The 24,740-nt window shown below is 42.3% G+C and overlaps 2 long non-coding RNA genes across 3 annotated transcripts; one reads left to right on the forward strand and one right to left on the reverse strand.

Moving 5' to 3' along the window:
* Positions 1-965: 965 nt before the first annotated feature.
* Positions 966-1,827, reverse strand: LOC112939873 (uncharacterized). Of its 2 annotated transcripts, none has more exons than XR_003243791.2 (2): positions 1,423-1,827; positions 966-1,265 (listed from the first exon to the last, which is right to left on the reverse strand). It is a non-coding gene; the product is annotated as an uncharacterized lncRNA (long non-coding RNA). The 2 variants fall into 2 exon arrangements; XR_010734590.1 differs by having other exon boundaries at positions 1,387-1,827.
* A 1,995-nt stretch (positions 1,828-3,822) lies between these two features.
* On the forward strand, positions 3,823-4,553 carry LOC107282046 (uncharacterized). The gene is made up of 2 exons (XR_001548199.3): positions 3,823-4,119; positions 4,217-4,553. It is a non-coding gene; the product is annotated as an uncharacterized lncRNA (long non-coding RNA).
* The last annotated feature ends 20,187 nt before the right edge of the window (positions 4,554-24,740 follow it).

Raw genomic sequence — 24,740 nt, forward strand, 5'->3', positions numbered from 1 at the left:
GATATTTACTACATAGCGACATCTAACTACACTTTCAAAAAATCTTCTTCAAGTTCAGGATTCAACATTAACATTAAACACTTTTTTAAGTGAGCACATGAACCATAATTACTTCAACTCTTCAAGCTATTATGCCTCCATCCATGTTTTTCCGTAAGCTATGAAGACTTTCTCAAGACACACCATACAAAAAGATAAGGCAGCCAATAGTCTTGCAACAATTATAGTTGTAAAGGCATGGTTTGCTAAAAAGCATCATAATACCACCTATCATTGTGAAGCCAATATTTAAACATCAGCATAATGTCAAGCTATCCTTGTGAAACACATAATTAGCATGTCACAACATATTTCACTTGATCCAAGGTGTGTTTACATAACTTAAAAAGGTTCCAACTTTACATCCTTGCATTCAAATAGAAACATTTGGACCATATTTTGGTGGTGAATTAAGCTTAAAGTATCATAGCTAAAGCAGCCAAAAAGATGTTTTTGTCTAAGTCTCAAATGTTCTTGCATCAGTAGATTGAGGAAGTGGAATGAGAGGATTAACTACACCAGGACAGGGCTATAGTAACACGGCTATGTGCTACTATATCCATAAAAAGGTGTTACTGAGATCAGTAGTAACACAAAATTTATGTGTTCTTATTGCCCATGTTACAGGCGTATAGTCTAGTAGCACATAATTAGTGTTCCAGCATATGAAAATAGGTGTTACAACCATTTCGCTAGTAGCACATGACTAGTGTTACAACATAAAAAAAAAGATGTTACAATCATTTCGTTGTAACACATATTACAGCCTCATATTGCACGGTGCAACACCTTGGCATAGGCCCTGTAACATATATTTTAGCCTAGTAACACAGTTTCTCTGTTTTTAACTACACTTTTTTATTACCAATAACGGTCTAAGTACCAATTTATTCTTGAATTGGATGCCTTTTGCATTTCCCATAATATAGAAAAACATATATTTATAACAATCACTTGTCTCAAATAACACAGATCAGCACGCATGAAACAAAATAAGTGTTATTTACATCAAGCCATATAACAAGTCTTAATAGTAAGTACCGTTTCTACATACAATATTAAAATGTGCATCTATTTCTCTATTCTTTGTAAAATTATTTGCCGTAGATCCATTGATGAGATAAACATCTGAATAATCATCATTTTTGCTCTAAGTTGAACTTGGTCATCTACTGCATGCGTATACACTTGCATTGTATAGTACAAGTCTTGAATGTGTGCAGTACCTGCAGTTCATCAAGATGAAGATATCTCTATTAGCCCATAAAATTCACATGAATTTTATATATGAATCATTCTCTTAAGAAAAAAATGTATATATGGAGCATTGGAGCATCAAACAAGGACCTCGCTACACATTGAGTTATGGAAGTATTGACATACACTCCTGTTGTGTTGCCACAGCCGTCGAGTTTGCCCGCTGCCTCCACGGCTCCGCGCTGCAAGCCGACGAGGAAGGCCACGGCCGCCCTCCGTCTCGCCACCACTCGTGGATGTGGCGATGTCATGTACTGATATGCCCTCCACTGCCTCAGCCGCTACTCTCTGCATCGCCATTTTTCACCTTGAGCCACAGAGCACGCCCAGGAAGATAGCCGAACTGCAGACTGCAGCAGAGAAAGGAAAAAGGATGAGGAGAGAAGAAGATGAGTGCTTCCTCTTGCCTGCTTCTCACCAGTTCAGACTGCAGCAGCGTGGATCTGGTGGGAGCAGCCGAGCAGGAGACGAGGAGTCTCACGAGAGGGGAAAAGTTCAGAGGAGAATTTTGAGATCTGATCTGGAAGACTAGAAGACGAGTTAGTTATAGGTCCTCTAATTGAGGTTTTGAGGGAGTTGGAGGGAAATTTTCGCGGTCACTACAAATATTTACGCGCCCAAAATTATTTGGACACAACTTTGTGCTCCAACAAAAATTACGTGTTTATGTTTACTGTAATAAGCAAACACACATTAAAAATTACAATGGTTTCAAGGTATAACCTCAATCAATAATTTTATAGAGTATTGATTATAAATAGAAGCTTATCAAATTTACTCTGAAATTTAATTTATTTTTTACGAAATCTCTACTATTTTGCCGGTATTTTGGTACATTATCCATGTATGAGTCGGTTTTTATGTTCGTTTACTTTTGAAAATACATATCCGTATTTACTCCTAACTACAGCTCATGATTTTCTTAAAAAATATATATATACAAGTGAACTCCTGTAGCTCATTGTTTCATCGCACTTAACGCAACAACTTTGATTTTGCCTTATCCCACCAATGCATGCCCACATAATGATTGCAACTGCCCCATGGCAAATCCACGTGAAAAACTAGATGTCACAACCCACCGATCATTCGTCGAGTAGCTACTTGCTAGTCAAACCCTCTCTCCACATAGAATTCCATATGATCAGAAGGAAGTTGGCTTAGAGGAAGAGGAGTTCCATGAAAGAGGAAAGTTTAGCGGGCAAAAATGGGTCAACGTCCCATCAACACCTTCCTCTACCCTTGTGCCTAGGTGCTAACACCAAACAAACCACTACTCCCTCCGTTCCAAAAAAAGGCAAACCCTGGGTTTCCGTGTCCAACGTTTGACTGTCCATCTTATATGAAATTTTTTTATAATTAGTATTTTTATTATTGTTAGATAATAAAACATGATTAATACTTAATGCGTGACTTGTCTTTTTAATTTTTTCAAATAAGACGGACGGTCAAACGTTGGACACGTAAACCCATGGTTTGTCTTTTTTTTTGGGACGGAGGGAGTAAGTGGGCAGGTCAGGCCCACTCCGTGTACACCTTTGGATGCCACGCTTTTGAGCGCTCAATTGCCTCGTCGCAACTATCGCCCACCATCACTACCTTGGGGTTATCGCTAGATGTAACGACGTGGCCCCATCCATCGGTCATATCAAGTAGCATCGCCACTAGCGATAAGAGGCATCGCCTAGATGACACTAAACCTGAGGAACTCATTGAGAGAGTTAAGTTTAGCTCTTGTGGTGCATCAAGGGTGGATGCGATGTCGGCAACCGGTGGCAGTGAAGGAGGATGATGAGCAACGATGGGGGCAGCGAGAGAAGACGACTCGATCGACGTGCGGATGGGTTTAGGGCGCGCACTACCGGCGTCCCATTCCCCTCCCCCCTAGCACATGCCGCCATCCTCCTCGGCGACGATGACGTCTTCTTGTCGCCGCTGCTCGCCACGGCCACCTACGAGTCGGTGAGCACCTGAAAGTTGAAAGTTGTCAAATCTTGACTTGAATTTTTTTAAATCTGAACTGAAAGTTTTGAAATCCAAGTTTAAAGTTCCAAATCTGGATTTGAAAGTTTTCAAATCTAAGTTGAAAACTTTTAATATCTAAGTTGAAAGTTTTTCAAATTTAGAGTTAAAAAGTTTTCAAATCTAGGTTAAAAAGTTTCTAAATCTTGATAAAATCTGATTTGAAAGTCTGTTTCAGTCAGCTTAAAAAAAAAGGAGAAAAACACTTGCATAAAGAATTTTTATCCCTAAAGAAAAATGAAAAAAAAGAAACACACATGGTTTTTATTTTTTATTTTTTGTCGTGATACCTGTTCCTTTATAGTCCACCCTGTGCCCGCGACTTATTCTGAAAAACCAAATGTCCCTTCTGTATCGGTGGCGCCAAATCCACCTCCTGGCGGCAATTTACCCGCGCCAATTTTCATTGACGCGCGAAATCTTGGCACCGCGCCGAATGCCGAATCCCTCTCGTGGCGCGCCCAATCTCTCATCAAATATCTCCTAGTGCCAATGATCTCCCCCACCCCTTCACCTCCCCTGAATCCACGCAAGTAATAGGCAGAGGATTGAGGAACCAGTACAGAACTCCAGGGCCAAGCCAGCGCCCGCCGCCTAGGAGAGCGTCGAGCCCGGTGGCCGGCAGGAGGGCGGGGCGCCTGCAGCAGCACGGCCGTGAGGCATGGAGACCCCGGCAGCCGGCGGGAGCGGCGCTGCTCCAGGGCGGCCGACTGGACAACGGGGCACGGTGGCTGCGGCCGCGAGGCATAGAGCAGGCTGCTCCGCGGCAGCCGATCCGACAGGAGTCTGGACAACGGCTTGGTGAGTGAATCAGTGAATGAAATCAATGAAATCCTATTTTCCAACCCATACGTAGTGTCACCATAAGCCTTAATGTTTGATCCCCTTCCTGTTGCAGGGCGAAGCCAGCCATGGAGCGACCTGGCTGGATTTCTCGGCAGAGCTGGAGACCTGGGGGGCAGCGGTAAGCAGGCAGGATGTTAGGACTACCTCGATGGCCAATGGTGGGAAGCACAGCAGGCGGTAGTAAGCGGTGATTTTTTGTTTCCTTCTGTGTCGATCTGTTGCACATAAATCAAATTTCACACTTTTCTGGTTGCTTAAACTTACTGTATGAATCTGCAACTATTAATGTTATGAAAATTTATTTATTATTTGTTTGAAACATTCCTTAAATGTTGATTTTGTAGGTTAAGACTTTATCTCACCGATACGAAATTCTTGAATTTTTACCTGACCAATGTCTCTTGAACTGAATGTTATGATGGACTATAGACTATAAATATTTTCTGACATGTTGGACATATCCAATATATGCATAATACTGTACTAAGTACTGAATATGCCCAAAGTATATAAAATTGAATGGTTACATGGACATAACGACTGGCAGTATTTCCTAAGCACAGACATATCGAGGTCTGAATGAGCATATTTATCTAGTGTCCATGTTTCACCTTCGTAATTGGGATCTTTTTAATATTCACTTTGTTCTAAAGTATGTCAATGTGAGGACATATATTTCCTTGTATACATGTATCCTTACTGATGATTAATTTATGACTTCATCAGCAGGGAAAATATATGGTTGCTAGTTTTCTAAGCAGTCACTGTTGTGCTTGTTCTTAAGTATGCTGTTACAGTAGTCTACAGAACTATTTGGTGATGATTCCACTCCTTATGCGCATACTATACATGTAAACTTTTGATGGTCATGCCTTGTCTTAAAAGGTAGATATTTGTCATGGAAGCACTTGTTTCATCTTTTCTACGGCATTGGTGTGTTTGTTCTGTTTGCAGATTTTTTTAGTAATGAAAACCACTGTGGATGTTGTTAGTTTAATTTTAAACACTAATCTTGAGATCACCCTTCTCTCTGAAGATGTTGATTTTGTTTGCAGGCATCAGAAGTGAGCCTAAATTTATGTTTCTGTCTGGAGGCATGTTCTTGATAAGAACGAACACATTGATGGTTTTTGTGTTTTTCATACTATTTTTCAATCTATTGCTATATAGTATATGAATCCATATTTTCTAGCATTACAGATATCCATATTTTCTCAAAAGCTCTGTTATGTTTCCTAAAAATTGTTTTTTATTGCGATATCTATATCCATGTCAACTGAACAATAACTAGGTTTTCATTCAGGACTAAATATATATACTAGTTTGTTGCATACTATTTTTTAGCTAGATATAATAGCTGCACTGGCATTGTTGAAATAATATCTGTTAAAATAATTAGTTTTTTATTTCAGTATTGGGTATATATTTGGGGCAAGGCACCTTGCAAGTGCATCATTGCTCGTTCATGTAAATTGTTGTTTTAGATTTGTAAAAAAATAGTACTTTTTAGTGAGTCACAAAAGAATTTATTTGTATTATTATCCAACATTCGGTATTATATTCTAAAACATGTATTTTAATGCATTGTTGGTTCACTTTAACTTTTTAGTACAAATTTAAATGCGCAGAAGATCCAATTCAACATAATCAATGGTTGAAATAACATTCTAAAATTTGAATTATTATTCAGTGTAACATTATGGAGTTGCAAGGATTCAAGGATCTCTGTCATGAAGTTATTTAATGCAATATTTGTCAAATGTCATGCTCAGCTTTGTATCTGTTGTGAAGTCACATAATTTCTTTTCACTTGTCCAAAGCAGTTAATGGCTTAAAAATTGTAATAGTTAGTTCTGTTGCAGATTGCCTATTTTTGTGTTACATGCATGTGTTTACAGCATCAAGCTCTGTCCACGCCTACTAATGATGTGTTACACGCATGTCTGCAACACATGGAGTGGTGTTACTAGTCATTTCTCTGGAACACATGTTCTTGTGTTGCAGGCTTATGATACAATAGCTCGGTTCTGTAGTAGTTATATCTCTTCTAAAACTATGGAATATGTTTCAGAACAATAATCTAGAACGGTGTAGCCAATTTGAGGAATGTGATCCTAGTTTGACTCCCTAGATTTTGCTCCTTTTTATTTCTTTCGATCCACAACAAATAGTGCGATAGCAGATGGCTCGATGCGACGACTGGATATTAATTTCATCCCAAAATGACACCACCCTAGATGATAAGAAATGCATGCACAATCAGAATATAAGTATAAGTGAATATAAACAACCAAGTGAACATATATAAATAACAGCTATAGTAAGTCTAGCAAATAGAGAGTTAGTTCACCTAAGGATTATACTAAAAGCATTTCAGTAGGTCCATGCTAACCATATTGGAAAATAGAGCATATACGACTATATATAATTGTGGCAAATAGAGTTTTATGAATTTAATTAGGTAATAATAGTAACACTTTATTTAACCAAAAGTGCAAGCGGCTACCCGAGGCTAAAATTAGAACTGACATCTTTTTGTGAAACTTTTGTCCTAAATGCAATGTTGTATGTATAGACATTCATCTCTATTAGTATATAAACCTTTCACTAATGCAGTTTAATGTTCACTTGTGTCACAAGATTTTCTAAACTTGAAAAGAAAAAGGAACTTGAAGAAAGCAAGGATTATACAATGGAAGTGACAGAACAAACCATGTGATTATATCCAATACCGACTCAATAGAAGCCCAGATATACTTAGAAGAGTACACAGTTACGTGTCGAAATATGCTTCTGACTCTTTGAAATCTCGAAAAAAAACATAACTTGTATGCCTGCAGAACGCAAAGACATGAGTAACACTGCTGGAGAAACTATCTGTACTTCTGATTGGTAACCCACTTTAGTCCCGGGTTTTTAACCGGGAGCAGTAATCCATGACTATAAATGATGTCTCGGTTGATAACACCAATCGAGACTAAAGATGGGTAGACCACGTGGCGGGTTAGCCATCTTTAGTCCCAGATGGTGTTACCAACCGGGGCTAAAGATATATTTTTTTTGTCGATACTGCCTGCTGCATGCATGCAAACTCTCTATATTTCATGCATATATACATATATGTCCCACTACATATATATATATATATATGCATATTATTTATATATTATGTATAGATATATATGTATTTATACATATATGTATGCATGCAACAGATCCATATATACACACACACACAACTCCCAAACACCCCCACCCTGCTGTGCTTCAGGAGACCTCGTCTCCAATCTGCTTCGACTGCACCTGCGGATTTGAAGGGCACTGAATCAGACGACCACCCTCTCCGACGAAGGTGTGACGCGGCATGGTGGCGATCCCAGACGGGCAGACGGTGACCCAGCGTGTGGACAGGTCCGGCCATCGTCGCCCCATATCAGCGATCCCGTCGGCACGGTGGCGAGGAGGCGCGCCAACAACCTCCAACCAGCTGTAGGGCGATGGATGGATCTGGAGAGGTCTCGTCGCCGGAAGACGTCCACCACGCCGGTGCCGATGGATGGCTTCCAAGCCACGGACCGACGAACGTGCGGCTTTGATGGCAACGGGTTTTGTTCGCCAGCGTCTTCTAACCATCATTCTCAGAAGGTTGGTAGCTCACGCAAGTAAGGCAGACCAGACCAGATGCGATCTGCAAAGTTTGGTTGGAACACGTCTTCTCTGATGCATTTGTGTTCTTTGCTCTTCAGAGAAAATCGTTCTTTGTTTTTGTGGGGCTAAATTTGATCTATTTTATTTCATGTATTTCGAGCTCTCAATTCGTTATATAAGCCAGCATCCTGATGATATTTGGTTTGATAAGCTAGTAGGTTCTGCGCTTCTGTAAACAGCGTTCAATTGTGCAGTTGTCATCCTGTAATTTTTTATACATCTCTTGTTGTGATCCTTTTAATTTGATTTCAAAATTGAGAACATAAACCATAGTTGCACATTATTTTCTCGATAGACATCCGATGTTTCTCACTACATATGCTCAGCAGCTCAGGTGTCACACAACCATCGCCGCCTGGATCCTGGTGGTTTGCCGCGGTTCGCGCACAAATTTAGCCGCTACTTGGACGACTGCGGCTCGTCGGCCGCGGGAAATTATATGGTGGAAACATACGATATATAGATTAAAACTTGGAAACTATCATTAGATCGAAAAATAAACGTCTAAGATTTGTCCATGTCATCACGAGTAAAAATTTTACTTATGGTGATGTGGACGAATCTCGAACGTCCATTTTTCGATCCAACGATAGTTTCTAAGTTTCTATTACATACGTGGTTTGCGCTACATATTTTCCTGTCAGCCGCTAGTATCAACATCTGTGCCTCCACTTGTCCGGCCGTGTCCTCACGGGACATTATAGGGTGAAAACTATATATATGTTGTAAAAACCTAAAAATTACCGTTGAATAAAAAATGGACATATAAGATTTGTCCACATCATCACGACTAAAAATTTTACTCGTGGATTTACTCGTGAGTAAAGTAAAATTTTTACTTATGGTGATGTGGACGAATATCAAACGTCTATTTTTTTTATATAATAATAGTTTTTAGGTTTGAACAACATATTTTGCGCTACATATTTTCCCGTTAGCCGCTAGTATCAACATCTGTGCCTCCACTTGTCCGGCTGTGTCCTCACGGGAAATTATAGGGTGAAAACTATATATGTTGTAAAAGGCTAAAAATTATCGTTGAATAAAAAATGGACGTATGGGATTTATCCACGTCAATCACGACTAAAAATTTTACTCGTGGATTTACTCGTGAGTAAAAATTTTACTTATGGTGATCTGGACGAATATCAAACGTCTATTTTTTTTATATAATAATAGTTTTCAGGTTTGCACTGCATATTTTCAATTGTCCTCACCGCTGGCGAACAAACCGGCATAGATAGATGCCAACGACCTGCTAAATCTTGCCTTACTTTTTTTTTTTGCTGATTGTAAAATTTTGTAACTACCATCTAAAAAGTAATTTTTTTTACTCAGATTGATTTAATGCAACAATACGAATGGTAAAAAAATTATTCATGTAACTACAAAATTTTTACATGAGAAAAATTTACTACCTTTTACTCCGATACTTTCAGTAATTTTTTTACTCAGATTGATTTTTTTTCGGTGGAAGGACCAGATATGGATAGCATGAATCGATGCCATAGATGCAGTCGGGAAGAGCGGAGATGGATTGCAATTGATGAGAACGGAAAAAGCGGGAGAGTAATTTTTTCACTCGGGAACCAGGGGACCAGACGGGTGCATACGTGGGGAGGGGAGATGAAAACGAGAAAAACGGAGGCAAGGAGGGCGACGCGCCCTGTTACTCGCGTTAGGAAGCTAGATGGCGCGTAGGATTCTGTGTGTGGCTTCACGTAGCGTAACCGCGTGTGTATATATATATATATACCCATATGGAACTTTATGATGCTCGGGCTCTCAAATTTTTAAAAGTTTTCAAATTGTGAGTATATACTAGGTATATGAATTTGATTCATACTAATACCTAAAAGCAAAATAACTAAAACTCAATTTTATTTCACAATTCATTATTACATACCTAACGAATTATATGTTTGGATGTTATATACCTAGAACCAAAATATAACAAAAAAAAAGTTCAAACTCAGTTCAAACTTGTTTGAACTTGTTAGTAAAGAAGTTAATGTTCATACCTAAACATTTTAAAAAAATTCATACTCATTCAAATTGGTTATATACTCAATTTGAATCTTGGAGCCCATACTCTATGTAGCACCAGTTAATTTATATATATATATATATATATACACACACGTACATACGGTGACGCTACACAGTGCCACCCACAGGCGCTGCACGCCACGAAACAAAATGGCGCCAGACACAAACAAGGAGAGGTCAACCCACCACCGACAAAATCCCACCAACGAGGCATCCAACCCACCCGCGGAGTTAAAATTTAACTTAGATACAGTTGGTGGTGGTGGTGCGGTGATATCGTTGAGGAGTTAATATTATGCGATGATTCAGTTAGTCTGAGTTAAAGTTTAACTTAGATACAGTTGGGTGGTGGGGTAAAACCAGCAGAGTTAAATTTTAACTTAGATACAGTTAGGTGGCGGGTGCGATGATGTCGTTGAGGAGTTAATATTATGCATGGTTTCAGTTGATATGAGTTAAAGTTTAACTTACGTACAATTGGGTGGTGGGATGCAATAACATGGTTTTGGAGTTAAAAAATTACTTGTTGTTGTTCAATTCTGGATGATATGTGATTGAATCTGGTCGCTGCTGAGTTAAAAATTAACTCGCGATACAAAACTGCAGGACATCGTAGTAGAGTTAATTCAGTTTGTATGAGTTAAATTTTAACTTGTGTACAACAAGATTTTAACTCAACATATACATCCTCACAATCTATAAGCGTAAGTTAAATTTTTGTCGGCACTTGCTCTGGACATCAACGGCGGAGCATCATGGAGGTGTTCGCCGCTGCTCCTCCATGTCCTTCGGTGTTCGAACTCGCTGCCGCGGAGGTCGCCGCCGTGTGCGTGGGGCGCGGAGCGGCGGCCCGATCCGCTGCCGCCTCAGCTGTCGCCCGCAGTCGCCCACCACGGGATCCGCCATCGAGCCGCCTGCATCCACGCCTGACACGCACCACCGCAGCCGTATCCGTGTACGTGGGGTGCGGAGCGGCGGCCGGATGCGCTGCCCCCTCGCCTCGCCATGCCATGTTAGATCCGCCGATGCCGCGCCTTCCCATGCAGGATTATCCCTGTATCCGTCATCGCGCCGGATACGCCCTACCATGGTCAGATCCACGCGCGTGGGGCACAGATCGGCGGCCGGGTGCACCGCCTCGTCGCCTCCTACACACTGTCGACCGTCGCCGCCACGCCTGCAGCCGTGCCGTATCGGATCCACCGACGTCGCGCCTGCCGCCGCTCGGTGGTGGAGGTGGCGCTCGACGTCGCGCCACCAGCCGTGCCGTGCCGGATCCGCCCAATGCCGCCACCGCCCGCCGCCACTCCCGCTCGCCGCTCTCATCTCCAAAAAAAATAGGATCTAGATATGTGGTTGGTTACGGGGTGGATGTACAACACTGGTATATATATATATATACTAAAAGTTGAGTAACATCAAGTTAAAATTTAACTTGGATTATGGGCGTGGGGGAGGGGCGCAAGTGTGGGGTGTCGTGAGTTAAATTTTAACTCAAATACGTGGTGGTGGGTGGGGGGAAGGTGGGACAGGGTGGTGGTGCGGCTGTGTCAGGCACCATCTAATACGTGGCGCCTGTAGCGCTATATATATATGTGTGGTGTGTGGATGCGCTAAACCGTACCTAGAGTGTATAATAACTAAAACGCTCCTCACACATTACCCCCTCCCCCACCCCCCCCCCAACCCCCACACCACGTTGTTCTTTTTTTCCCCAACCGTCCGTACTCCCTCCCCTCTCTCCCTTTTTTCGCTTTTTCTTCTTTTTTCCAACCGCTTGTATTCCTTTCGCTCCCTCCTTTTTTTTTGTTTTTTTTTCTCATGCGCATCTGCTATTTTCCTTCCATCGCGGTACCATCGGTAAAAAAATTACAAACAGATTAATTCTGCACCCAACCAACCTTCATTTAGTAAATAAATTATTGGCTTTTAGTCACGTTAGATCATTTGTTAGTAAATCACTTACTCGCGAATATATCATTAGATTCATTACTATTAGTAGATTAGTTCCTTATTATTACTAATGATATTAGTAGATTAGTTCCTTATTATTAGTAATGATTTTACTATCTATTTAAATAAACCCTCCTACAGTCACCGTTAATAATATCTTTGTTTTTTTAGTTATTCTCAGTAGCTCAGTGCCTTATTTGTGGTAGTAGTATTTTTACTGCCAAGTGTTTCTTATTTTTAATGCTATGTATCGATGTATTAGTATTTTTTTTACTAACACTTATTAGCGCATAGTAAATGTTTTACTTGATGACAATATATGAGAAGAGGTTTTTTTTTTCAAATTATCCTGTACAACATGAATACAATATTACGGCATATGGGAAATAGACATACACATATTCATTTTGATAAAAAAAATCAAAAAAATTGCAACCAATGACTACTCCATCCGACGCAATATATAGCAATCTAGAATAAGATTAGACTAATCTTAGAACGGAGAAGGGTGAAGGGAGTACATCCCAACTCGCCAAATACCACCACCAGCGCCGGTGCCGAAGACTCGTATCGATGCCAAGACTAATATGGTGACACATATCAGGGCTGACGTTGGGGATCAATGCCTACATGAATACAGTGAGTAGGACTGACACCAACGTTACAAACCCACGTCGAGCCGATGTACAGATTCCCTTGTCTTCCAAGCCAACAGATATCCATCGCTGACGGCCAGCTAGATGTACAGAAGCCTACATAAAGAACGAACTAATTGCTTTCCTACAGACCAAGGAAGGAAAAAGTTAGTCCAATAGAATTCAAATGTCATGCATCTGTGCTGTTCAGAGGAAACTACTTGAAGTGCTATGTTCAACCAAAAAAATTCAGAACATTAAGGCAGTTGTTTAGTTCCTTTAAACTTTCAAACATTCCGTTACATTAAATGTTTAAACACATACATGGATCATTAAATGTGGACGAAAAACCAATTACATAGTTTGCATATAAATTGCGAGACGAATCTTTTGAGCCTAATTACTCCATGATTTGACAATGTGATGCTACAGTAAATATTTACTAATGACGGATTAATTAGGCTTAATAAATTTATCTCACAATTTACAGGCTGAATATATAATTTATTTTGTTATTAGTCTACGTTTAATACTTTAAATGTGTATCCGTATACTTGAAAAAATTTTGGCGCACGAACTAAACACGGCCTAAGTATTCTTGAACAGAAAATTCCTATTTTAAAAAGTAGACACCTTTATTAGTTAATCAAAGCATTGACTGGCTAGCCATGTCAAGAACACAAAAACGAGAAATTGTAAATGCTTGTCTGAAATTTGTTTCATCTGTAGAATTTAGTAGGCAACAAAAAAAATATCACTCAACAGGACACATGACACATGAATGTATAATGTACTTCTATATGGTTGCTAACCAACACATGGATTCCAAGACAACAAAAAAAAGTACTGCAAAAAAATAAGAATGCAGTTGACTGAAACATGTAGAATTGGTAATTGGGATGCTTCAGGCTACGGATGATGTGCTTCCTGGTCTCGTTCTTGTCCTAGCTGAAATTCAGATGGGAGCAGGAAAATATTGCTAAGGCTTGGCATCTAAGGCTCGTCCTAGGGTCAAGGGGGCTCTGATACCAACTTGTCACGACTGGAATTAACCCAACGGGCGTTCCTTACGTGCGTGTATTATTCCTTGTCCCAGGAGGCAAGGTACACCAAGAGTTGATACATTTCAGAGTTTATCAAGCGGAAGCGTAAATAGTTAATTTATTACATGGGCAGCGAAGGCCCAGCACACACAAAGACAAACGGGAAACAGCGGAAGACTAGGGCGACGACCACAGGCGCTTGACGGCAGGCACGAGCTAGACACCAAAGCCTTCATCTTCCAGAGGCTCCTCTTCTAGGTTTGGGAAAAAATTGAGCAAGACTGAGTACAACCACCGTACTCAACAAGACACACCCACAAGTGCAGAATAAAATGCAAGGGAGTACAAGGGAGTTACAATATAAAGGGTTAGGGTTTGCAGTAAACAGCATTAAAAGACACTTAGTTGCTCAAAGCTATTTTGCAAATACGGTCCTAGAGCTATACAATATTATTAATCAAGGCCGTGAACCCACACGAACCTGCCTTAACCCAAGGCCTACGATGATTTAGACCGAACTGGCAACCCGACCCTGGGTCCCAGCTCGTCCCAAGCCAACCCAGGCCAACCATTCCACATTTTAGTTGTTAAGCAGGTTTTAAGAATTAAAACACTAACTTGGGTACATTGCTCGGCTTGCCCATAACCGAGGGCGCGGCTATTCGAATAGGTTATACTCTGATCAGAGGTGTACATCTTTACCCACAAGACACATCTTCCTCACGTGTAACCACGTGCCACATACCACCACGGTATACAGACGGAAGACGTGACATAGTTTCCAACCCATCCTAGCCATAGACAAGAGTACCGACCCAATCCCACCTACGGCCGGAACCCCCGGGACAGGTAGGCAGGACTGAGCCCCTAGCAGCAGGACACCGGCCCTGTGCCATGACATCTCGACTACCGGGCCGCAGCTCGTGTAGCCTTCATTTGTCCTGGAGATGTCCATCGACCCCCGACTTCGTCCATCTCCATCCGTGTACTTTTGTTTATAACCAGACTGAGCCACAAACTAAGCCTTACCCACTAGACATGTGGAAGTACGGTAGTGCTTTGCAACAGAGGCCCGAAGACCGGTCCTTATATGGCCGAGGTGCTACTATCAAAACCATGCACCCCGAGCCCAGCCTAAAACCATTTTGGGGATTTTAAATAGAGGGGGAGGTGTGAATCCAATTCCACAATAATCCAACAATTCCATAGTGTCCAGGTGATGAGAATATCCCAAAGTCTAGAGTTGTAAAATCACCTAATGTTACCTAATTAAACAGCGAAGCATCTACCTAAAATCATACTAGTGGTACCATGAGTAGAGTGTCCACTAGTTGGGGTTTTGTTTAATCTAGGGTGAACAAGGTAATAATAACAATAACAATAATAATAAGGTCATAACAAAGGTAAATAGGCATGGCTAGATAAAACAGTGATTACGCGGGAATTTAAATAAAGCGATAATGCAATAATTTAAAGCAACATAATTTTATAAACTGGGATTCAATATGTTCAAGGATGATGTGACTTGCCTTGCTCGCTTTCCCAAACGCCGGCTTCAACTTCCACGAAGAGCGGATCTTCCGAAGCTGCAGCGTCTACACGACCAACGGAAAAGAAAGGCTTTTACTCTAATAAACTCCATATAACCAGCAGGAACAAAGCACAAAAATGGGTTCTTGACTTCTTAAGGAAAAATTAGAGACTTGAACGGTCCAATTCCGAGTTCAAATGGCCAAGTTATGGCCATTTGAAGTTTATATGCTCTTTAAATGAATATTTGCGAATTTCTTCATTTAAATTTTAATTTAAAAATGGATTTATTGCGTCAGCCGAGGGGAGGGGCGCGCGGACCGGGTCCACGGGGGTGGGGCCCACGCGGCAGCCCCACGGTCCACGGTGGACCGGGCGCACCCGGGCTCACACCGGCCGGCGCCGTGGGTCCCACGCGTCAGCCGCACCTAAGGGCGCGGGCGGCTGACAGCCGGGCCCCACGCGGCAGCCGCACGGTGCACCCGAAGGCGGCCACGCCGGTGCGGCCGGCGGGAGGCGGCACGCCCGCGCCCCTATGGTCGCCGGCGGCGGCCATAGGCACGGCGGAGCGGTGCCCGAGAGAGGGGAGGGGAAGGGGGAAACGAAGCGGCGGTCCACGGCTCACCCCGGGTCGACGGCGACGACGGAAACGGCGACCGGAGCGGAGGAAGGTGGCGGCGCGGCTCGGGTGGACGGGGTTGACGGTGCTCCGGCGGTCGTCGACCGAAACGGAGAGGTGGACGAGGTCGGCGAGGATGCGGCGAAGCCGAAGGAGGCGGCGCCGAGGCGGGAGATGGTCCGGGGCGACGACGGCGGTGGACCGGAGCTCGGCGGTGACGGCGGAGAGAGAGAGCGACGACGCGAGCTCGATTCCGGCGGGGAGAGAGGGCGGCGAGTGGCGGAAACGGTGGAGGGAGGCACGGGGAGGGTTTATATAGGGTTGGGAGGGGGAGAGAGCGGCCGGACGAGGGGGAAACGGGCGCGGAAGATCCGGCCGCCATTGATGGCGCTGGCGAGGTTAGGGGAGAGGTTTACAAACGAATCCGAGGGAGAGAGGGAGGGAAAAATGGGGGGAAAGAGGGAGGGAATCACGGGGAATATTTCCCCCCACTTTATTGCGCGCGTGGACGGCGGGAGGCGGCGGGATTCGCGGCGGCGGCGGCGCTAGGGCACGGGCGAGGCGGCGGGAGCGGCGGGAGGAAGGGGATGACGGGTGGGCCCCACCCGTCAGCGAGGGTGGCGGGCGGGCCCGCCCGTCAGTGGCGCGCGCGGGGAGAGGCCGGATGGGCCACGGGGAGAGGAGAGGGAGGGGGAGGGAGCTGGGCCGGACCGGCCCAAGAGGGAGAGGGGGAGGGAAAGGGAACTTTTTAGGGTTTTTCTTTTTATAAAACCTTTTTAACTTTGTTTATTTCCTCTTAATTATTATTTGTGCTCTGAAAATTCCACTAAAATTTATTTACGCATTTTAGGCTTTTAGAAAATATATACAAAAATCCTCCAAGTCTTTTTTTGACTTTTAACTTTGCACATTTTAATTGTTGGAGGCTTTCACACGGATTTTAATTATTCTAGGCATAATTTCGAGGATGTATTTTAGAGTCGTTTTGGGACGCGACACCGAGTTCATCTCCATGGGGAGCTCCGGTTATTTTTGTGGAAAAGAAAGACCATACCCAGAGGATGTGTGTGGACTATCGTGCACTAAATGATGTGACTATCAAGAATAAGTATCCGCTGCCCAGAATTGATGATTTGTTTGATCAGCTTAAAGGTGCCACCGTTTTCTCCAAGATAGATCAGGGTATCACCAGTTAAGAATCAAAGAGGAAGATATACCTAAGACAGCTTTTACCACTAGGTATGGATTGTTCGAATGTACTGTTATGTCTTTTGGACTTACCAATGCCCCCGCTTTCTTCATGAACTTGATGAATAAGGTGTTTATGGAATACCTAGACAAGTTCGTGGTGGTCTTTATTGATGACATTCTTATCTACTCCCGAACCAAAGAAGAGCATGAAGAACATCTTCGCCTTGCACTAGAGAAGCTACTAGAACATCAACTGTATGCTAAGTTTAGCAAGTGTGAATTTTGGTTGTCTGAAGTGAAGTTCCTTGGTCACGTCATCTCAGCAGGAGGAGTTGCCGTCGATCCTAGTAATGTGGAATCCGTAACCAACTGGAAACAACCAAAGACAGTTTCAGAGATTCGCAGTTTCCTAGGCCTCGCAGGATATTATCGGAGGTTTATAGAGAATTTTTCCAAGATTGCTAAGCCCATGACACGACTGCTTCAGAAAGATGTGAAGTACAAGTGGTCAGAAGAATGTGAGCAGAGTTTTCAAGGGTTGAAGAATCGCTTAATATCAGCTCTTATTTTGATTTTACCTGATCCAAAGAAGGGTTTCCAAGTGTATTGCGATGCATCAAAACTTGGGTTAGGTTGTGTTCTGATGCAAGATGGGAAGGTGGTTGCCTATGCGTCTCGTCAGTTACGTCTGCATGAGAAGAACTACCCTACTCATGATCTTGAATTAGCTGCAGTGGTTCATGCGTTGAAAATTTGGCGTCATTATCTTTTCGGTACTCGTACAGAGGTGTACATCGATCACAAGAGTTTAAAGTATATCTTTACTCAGCCGGACCTGAACATGAGACAACGGAGATGGTTGGAATTAATTAAGGATTATGACATGGGAATTCATTATCACCCGGGAAAGGCTAATGTTGTAGCAGATGCTCTTAGCAGGAAAGGCTATTGCAATGCTACGGAAGGACGACAGTTACCATTGGAATTATGCAAGGAATTTGAAAGATTAAATTTGGGAATTGTCAGTAGAGGTTTCGTTGCAGCCTTAGAAGCGAAGTCCACTCTAATTGATCAAGTTAGAGAAGCCCAAATTAATGATCCTGATATTCAAGAAATCAAGAAGAATATGAGAAGAGGAAAAGCTATCGGTTTCTTGGAGGATGAGCAAGGAACTGTATGGTTGGGCGAGAGAATCTGTGTCCCCGACAACAAAGATTTAAAAGATGCAATTCTGAAAGAAGCTCATGATACTTTATATTCCATTCACCCTGGTAGTACCAAAATGTACCAGGATCTCAAGGAAAGATTTTGGTGGGCAAGTATGAAGCGTGAAATCGCAGAATACGTAGCAGTATGTGATGTTTGTCAGCGAGTCAAGGCAGAACATCAGAAACCTGCCGGTTTGCTGCAGCCTTTGAAGATTCCTGAATGGAAATGGGAGGAAATCGGTATGGATTTCATCACTGGTCTACCCAGAACGTCATCAGGCCATGACTCTATTTGGGTTATAGTCGACAGACTTACCAAAGTGGCTCATTTCATTCCGGTAAAGACAACCTATTCCGGAAGCCGGTTGGCGGAATTGTATATGGCAAGGATTGTGTGTTTGCATGGCGTTCCTAAGAAAATAGTGTCTGATCGAGGCAGCCAGTTTACTTCAAATTTTTGGAAGAAACTTCAGGAAGAGATGGGTTCTAAGCTGAACTTTAGTACTGCTTATCATCCGCAGACAGACGGACAAACCGAAAGGGTGAATCAGGTTTTGGAAGACATGTTGAGAGCTTGTACTTTAGACTTCGGTGGAAGTTGGGATAAGAATCTACCTTATGTAGAATTTTCGTATAACAACAGTTATCAAGCTAGTCTTCAGATGGCTCCTTACGAAGCACTGTATGGTCGGAAGTGCCGCACTCCGCTTTTGTGGGATCAAACGGGAGAACGTCAGGTTTTCGGGACGGATATCCTGAGGGAAGCAGAAGAAAAGGTGAAAATCATCCAAGAAAGATTGCGTGTGGCCCAGTCTCGTCATAAGAGTTATGCCGACAATCGCTATAGAGATTTGAGTTTTGAAGAAGGAGATTATGTGTATCTTCGTGTCACGCCTTTTCGAGGAGTTCATCGTTTTCACACCAAAGGAAAATTGGCACCGCGTTTTGTGGGACCTTATAAGATTGTCAGTAGAAGAGGAGAGGTTGCTTATCAGTTGGAATTACCTCAATCTTTGGCAGGAGTCCATAATGTGTTCCATGTGTCGCAATTGAAAAAGTGTTTAAGGGTACCTACCGAAGAAGCTAATCTTGAACAGATAGAGGTCCAAGAGGATCTGACCTATGTTGAGAAACCAATCCGTATCTTGGAAATAGATGAGAGAAGAACCAGGAATCGAGTTATCCGTTTTTGCAAAGTCCAATGGAGTAATCACTCGGAAGAAGAATCAACTTGGGAACGAGAAGATGAATTGAAGTCAGCTCATCCGCATCTGTTCGCCAGTTCTTCCAAATCTCGAGGACGAGATTCTGTTTAAGGGGGGTAGGTTTGTCACATCCTAAAAATCCAAAAATATATGAATGGTTGTTTAATTGGAATTATTAGAATTTATTTTAAAAACCTAGAAGAGAAGATTTTTTTTAATTAATAAATTCCAATATAAAATGGGGCCAGATAAAATTTCATTAAATACTTTGCTTAATTCTATAATTCCTAGATTTTTCTGGGATTTATTTGAGCTAAGGAAGTATTTTTAATAAATGGAATTGCATTTCATGAATAATTTAAATTGGAAAAGGTTTTTAAAAGTCTCTTTTGGCTTTGGGCCGAAAGTCGGCCCAAAAACCCTCTCTCTCTCTCCCTCGGCCCAGTCGGCCCAGTCCAGCCGCAGCCGCGTGCGCGCGTCCGCTCGCTGACAGGTGGGTCCCGCCTGTCGGGGTCGTCGTCAACCTTCTGCTGCCGCTGCCCGAAACCCTAGTGCTGCGCCGCCGTCGTCTCCTTCCAAATTCGGTCGCGTCTTTCCTTCTCCGGTGAAATCAATTGAGGGGAAACAATCTTCGGGATCTCCTCTACCTTTTCTCTTTTGGAATCATCGGCTAAAATCGCTTGGAAAGTGTTTGATTCGAGGTCGATTCGGATCGGTCTCTCTCTCTCCGAGCCCGAGGTTTCCTTCGCGTCGCCGGTCGCCGTGGGCCTTCGCCGCCGCCTTTCAACCCCTATAAAAGGATCCCCGGTGTCTCCTCTTCCCGTCGCCACCTTTGCTTTCGCCTCTCGCCGTCGGAAGAGCCCTAGCGCCGTGTAACCTCGAGCCGCCGTCGTCGCCGTCGCTCCAGCCGTGCTTCGCCGTCGCTCCAGCCGTCGCCGTCGCTCGGGGAGGTCGCCATCGTGGTCGCCAAGTCGCCGCCGTCCTCGTCCGCCCCTCCGCCGTCGCTGTTGACCGCCGGAACACCGTCGCCGTCGTCAAGCCGAAGGTCGCCGCCGCTTCTTCATCGTCGCCGACGTTGTCCATTGCTCCTCTGCCGTTGCTTTGGTCACCGGTGAGTTCGCCTCGTCGCCCGCATCGTGCTGGTGCCTTCCGTTCGCGCCGCCGCGCCGTCATTCGCCGACGAGTTTGCGCGACCGAGCCGCCGAGCCGCCGAGCCGCCCGAGCCACCGCCGGAGGTGACGTCATCGCCGACGTCATCGTGGCCGTTTGCCGTGAGCCGCCGTAGACCCGTTCGATCTCGGCCGTCCGTTTTGGATGGATCGATCTCAGCCGTTCGTTCCCGTGAACCGTTGCCGTGCGCCCGGTCCACCGCAAACCCTAGCCGCTGACGCAATAAACCCCTTTTCCTTTTCAAAAATAATTCATTATTGCGTCATAATTCAATTAAAATCCATATAAGTGTTTTAATCCGATTTAATCTTCAAAAATTCATAACTAATTCATCTTAGCTCGAATTTAGTTGGTTCAAGTCTCTAAATTTTTCTAAAATTGAGATCTACATGTTAAAAATATCCACATGTACTGTTCATGCTTGTTTATGTGCTGTTTTGGTGATTTTGCTCTTTTCTGTTTAGATTCCGACGTTTCCGGAGAGTCTGTTTTCGCAGGAGAAGAATTTGAAGAGTTCCAAGGCCAGCAAGGCAAGTCACACAGATCCCAAACAACCCTTTCAGCATGTTGAACCTGTTTAAAGCTATTGATTTATTTCAACTTATGCATTGTTTTCGAATGTCATTGGGTGGTGAGCCTTTCCCATTTAATTATGGCCGAAGATGACTTTATTTTCCTATGGGTTATAATTTGACTAGCATGGACCTTATATATTGGATTGGTTCAGCTAAATGTTATTTATAGTTGCTTAGCCATGCTTAGAAACATTAGCACACTATTGGGATAACTTATGACTCACTATTATTTAATGATGGCATAATGATAGTTCACGATGGTCAATCGTGATTATGTTAATTAATTACTTGCCAACTAAAACTTGATAATGGTGGGTTGTGAGCACATGGTTTTGAGAGTCATGCTCATGACAATTAAGGACCGGTTCGCGAGCTACTGTTGTGAAACATTAATCGTGCCAACCACAAGCCAGCGTGGGCAACGGCTTTACCTTTTGTATAGCATGGTTCATTGCGGGGCACCCGACTGAGAAGTGGCGGAGATAAGCCCACGGGGGTCGTTGGGGAGTCCATGCCTCTGGTTTTTTGAGGGGGTGATTATGATCCAGGAATGGTGCGCTGCGGTGGACTGTGTTATGCAAGGGGTAATGTCACAGCTCCTTTCCGAGGTACCGTGGTGGTATTGAGGCACATGGTGACATGATGTGGGGCTGTGTCTTGTGGGTACAGTGGTACACCTCTGATCAGAGTAAAACTATTCGAATAGCCGTGCCCGCGGTTATGGGCGGGTTGAGCAATGTTTTTCGTGATTAGTCTCACACCTCTCATCATGATAACAAATGCTATAAATGGTAATAATTTATTTAGCTCCTGGTTTGGAATGGTACATTCCTGGTTTGGAGATAGGACTGTGCAGCCGGGATGGTTGTTCAGAATGGTTGGGCCTATACAACAGGGTATGTTGTATAGCGTTGGATTAATACTGCTTAATTATTAACTGCTTTATTAAATTTTGAAATGTTTATTAAATGCTGTTTATGCAAATGAAACCCTACTATGCCATCCTTTGTTATCCTGTGCACTTGCATATTTGCTGCGTGGCTTGCTGAGTATGTCATATACTCACCTTGCAATCATTCATCAGAGGAAGAGTTCTACAGTGAAGCTGATGGGGTGGTGGATTAGGTGTAGCCCTGGTCAAGCTGCCTGTGGAGTAGAGTCGTCTGCGCCGTTTATCTTTTCTTTCCGCTGCTTAGATCTTTATTGATTGAGAGGAACTATCTACCTCTGTAATGACATTTTATTCGCTTATTAATTAGAGTAATAATTGTACTCTATTATCAATTTGTTATTGTGTGCCTCGGCTGATTCCTGGACGAGGGTTCACACACATGTAAGCGTTTGTAATTTTGGATAGAAATTCCGGGCGTGACAGTTGTGTTGTGGGTCGCTAAGTTAAAATTTAACTTGCGCGTAGGGGTGGGTGGTTGAGTTAACAGTTAACTGTGTAGCTTGCACCAGATCGAGTTCACGTGGGGGTGGCGGGGTGGTGGGTCGCTAAGTTAAAAATTAACTACGTGGTCTGCTTAAATTGAATGTGTGTGGGGTGGGGCAGGGGGGTTGATTGTGTCAGGCACCATCTAATACGTGGCGCCTGTAGTGCCATATAGTAGTTATATATATATATATATATATATATATATATATATATATATATATATATATATATATATATATGGCAGCGCTAAACCGCACCAAGGGTGTATAATAACTAAAATGCTACCCTCACAATCTTCCCCCACCCTCACCCCCACCCCCTCCCCCCCCCACCCCTCACCACGCTCCCCCGCGCACCCACCACCCTCCGCCAAAAAAAACCGCATAGCTCCCCTTATCTTTTTTTGTTCGCCCCTTTTTTTTTTCTGTTCGCCCGTTTCTTTTTCTTTTCGTTTTTTCTTTCCTTTTGCTTCCTCCATTGGCCTATGAGTAAAATTATTACTCAGCAGTATTTGTGCTTCGTAGTAAACTTTTATTATAGTAAAACATTTACTTCTTATCAAATTGTTTGTGTGCACACTCCCTGGATAGGTTCATCTTTTATAAATATTTAACGATCCCATATCTATCTATTATATTATTAAAACAGTTTTGAAAGGAGGTACCACGTTCGCCGTGGGGACTAGAAATTCCTACATTAATCGGAGAAAAAGAAAAAAAAATAGAAAAGAAGAGTCCAAGTAGAAATACAATCTAAAAATAGCTGAAATTTGGAATTAAAATCTTACCCGTTAGATTATAGTGGGTCCGAATTATAATGGTATAGATTAATTGATATAGTTGTATACAAGATACAATTATATCTACATAAATAGAAGTTAAGAGTTGTATGTCTATTAAACAAATACACTTCTACATATAAGGTTCCTATAAAAATAAAATTTTTCAGAGGCACGCAGCCTTGCGGAATTGAAATCAAACATGATATAGGATCTATACGGATGTACGGACTCAATATAAATTATTGTCTGATTTCTGTTAGCCAAAAGAAGTTCCGTATGAATTAGATTATACACGTATCACAACAATATTCAGGCTTTGATATGGATGGAAACACATCAACAAATATTAGGGGCACGAAAGCTGCAGCAGCAGGTGAAGCAACGTTAAAAAAAGATTTCTGTAAAAAAAGGAAAAAATAGTGCGAACAAACTTTTAGGAATTGCTAACTAGCGCTAAAAAAAAGCGCGAAATTTTTTAAGATTTCTGTACGGTAAAAAAACAAGCGCTAAAAATTTTAGGAATTGCTAACTAGCAGCCTCCGATAAAAAAAAGTGCTAAAAACGGGTTTCTGCCTTCCGTAATAAAAGAAAAAAAATAGTGCGAACAAAATATTCTGTCTGATTCTAAAAAAAATCCCGTCCTCCGTGCCAATAAAAAACAAGCGCGAAATTTTTTTTCTATCCGATTAAAAAAAAGTGTGTTCCCGTTTTCCTTAAAAAGGAAAAAAGTAGTGAGAAAAAAAGATTTCTGTCCGATTCTTAAAAAAAATAGTACGTATAAACCGGTCCTCCTGAAAAACCTCCGTGCTCGAAAAAAAAACAAGCACAAACAAAGGTACCCGTTTTCCTTACAAAAAAGAAAAAAATAGTCAGAAAAAAGGTTAATGGAAGAAAAAGTTTTCGTAAAATGTTAAAAAAATATCTGATTCCATAAAAACCAATGCTTTTCCAAAAATTCCTAAAAAAAGAGGTTGATGGGAAAAAACGAAGAGTCCATAAAAAATCCAATACGAGATTAGTAAAAGTTAGGAATAAAAAAAATAAAAAAAAAATCAAAATTAGAAAAAAAGAAAAGAAAAGAAGAGTTAAGTAGAATACAATTTAAAATTAAATATAATCAGTATTGAAATAAGAGTACAAGAACCCAATAGTAGATGAATTAAATTTGGAATAAAAAATAAAATAAAATTTAAATCAGGCAAATGAAAAAGAGATTTAAAGTAGGAATACAATTTTGAAACAGCTGATGAAAATAAAAATAAAAACAACAAAAGAACACAATAAGAGAAATAAAATACATTCTGAAATTGGTGATAAAAAAGTAAAGACTATGGAAAAAAAGACCATCTAAAACACATGATGAGATTAATTAAATAACAGGCCTATAGAGGAGCAGAGTGGTGGCGGTTGATGGGACATCTAAAAACTATTAATAAATCACCAAATAAAATCCTAATGACGATTAAAAGAA

Source organism: Oryza sativa, chromosome 8 (assembly GCF_034140825.1).
Source record: "Oryza sativa Japonica Group chromosome 8, ASM3414082v1".
In the NCBI taxonomy this organism is placed as follows: Eukaryota; Viridiplantae; Streptophyta; class Magnoliopsida; order Poales; family Poaceae; genus Oryza; species Oryza sativa.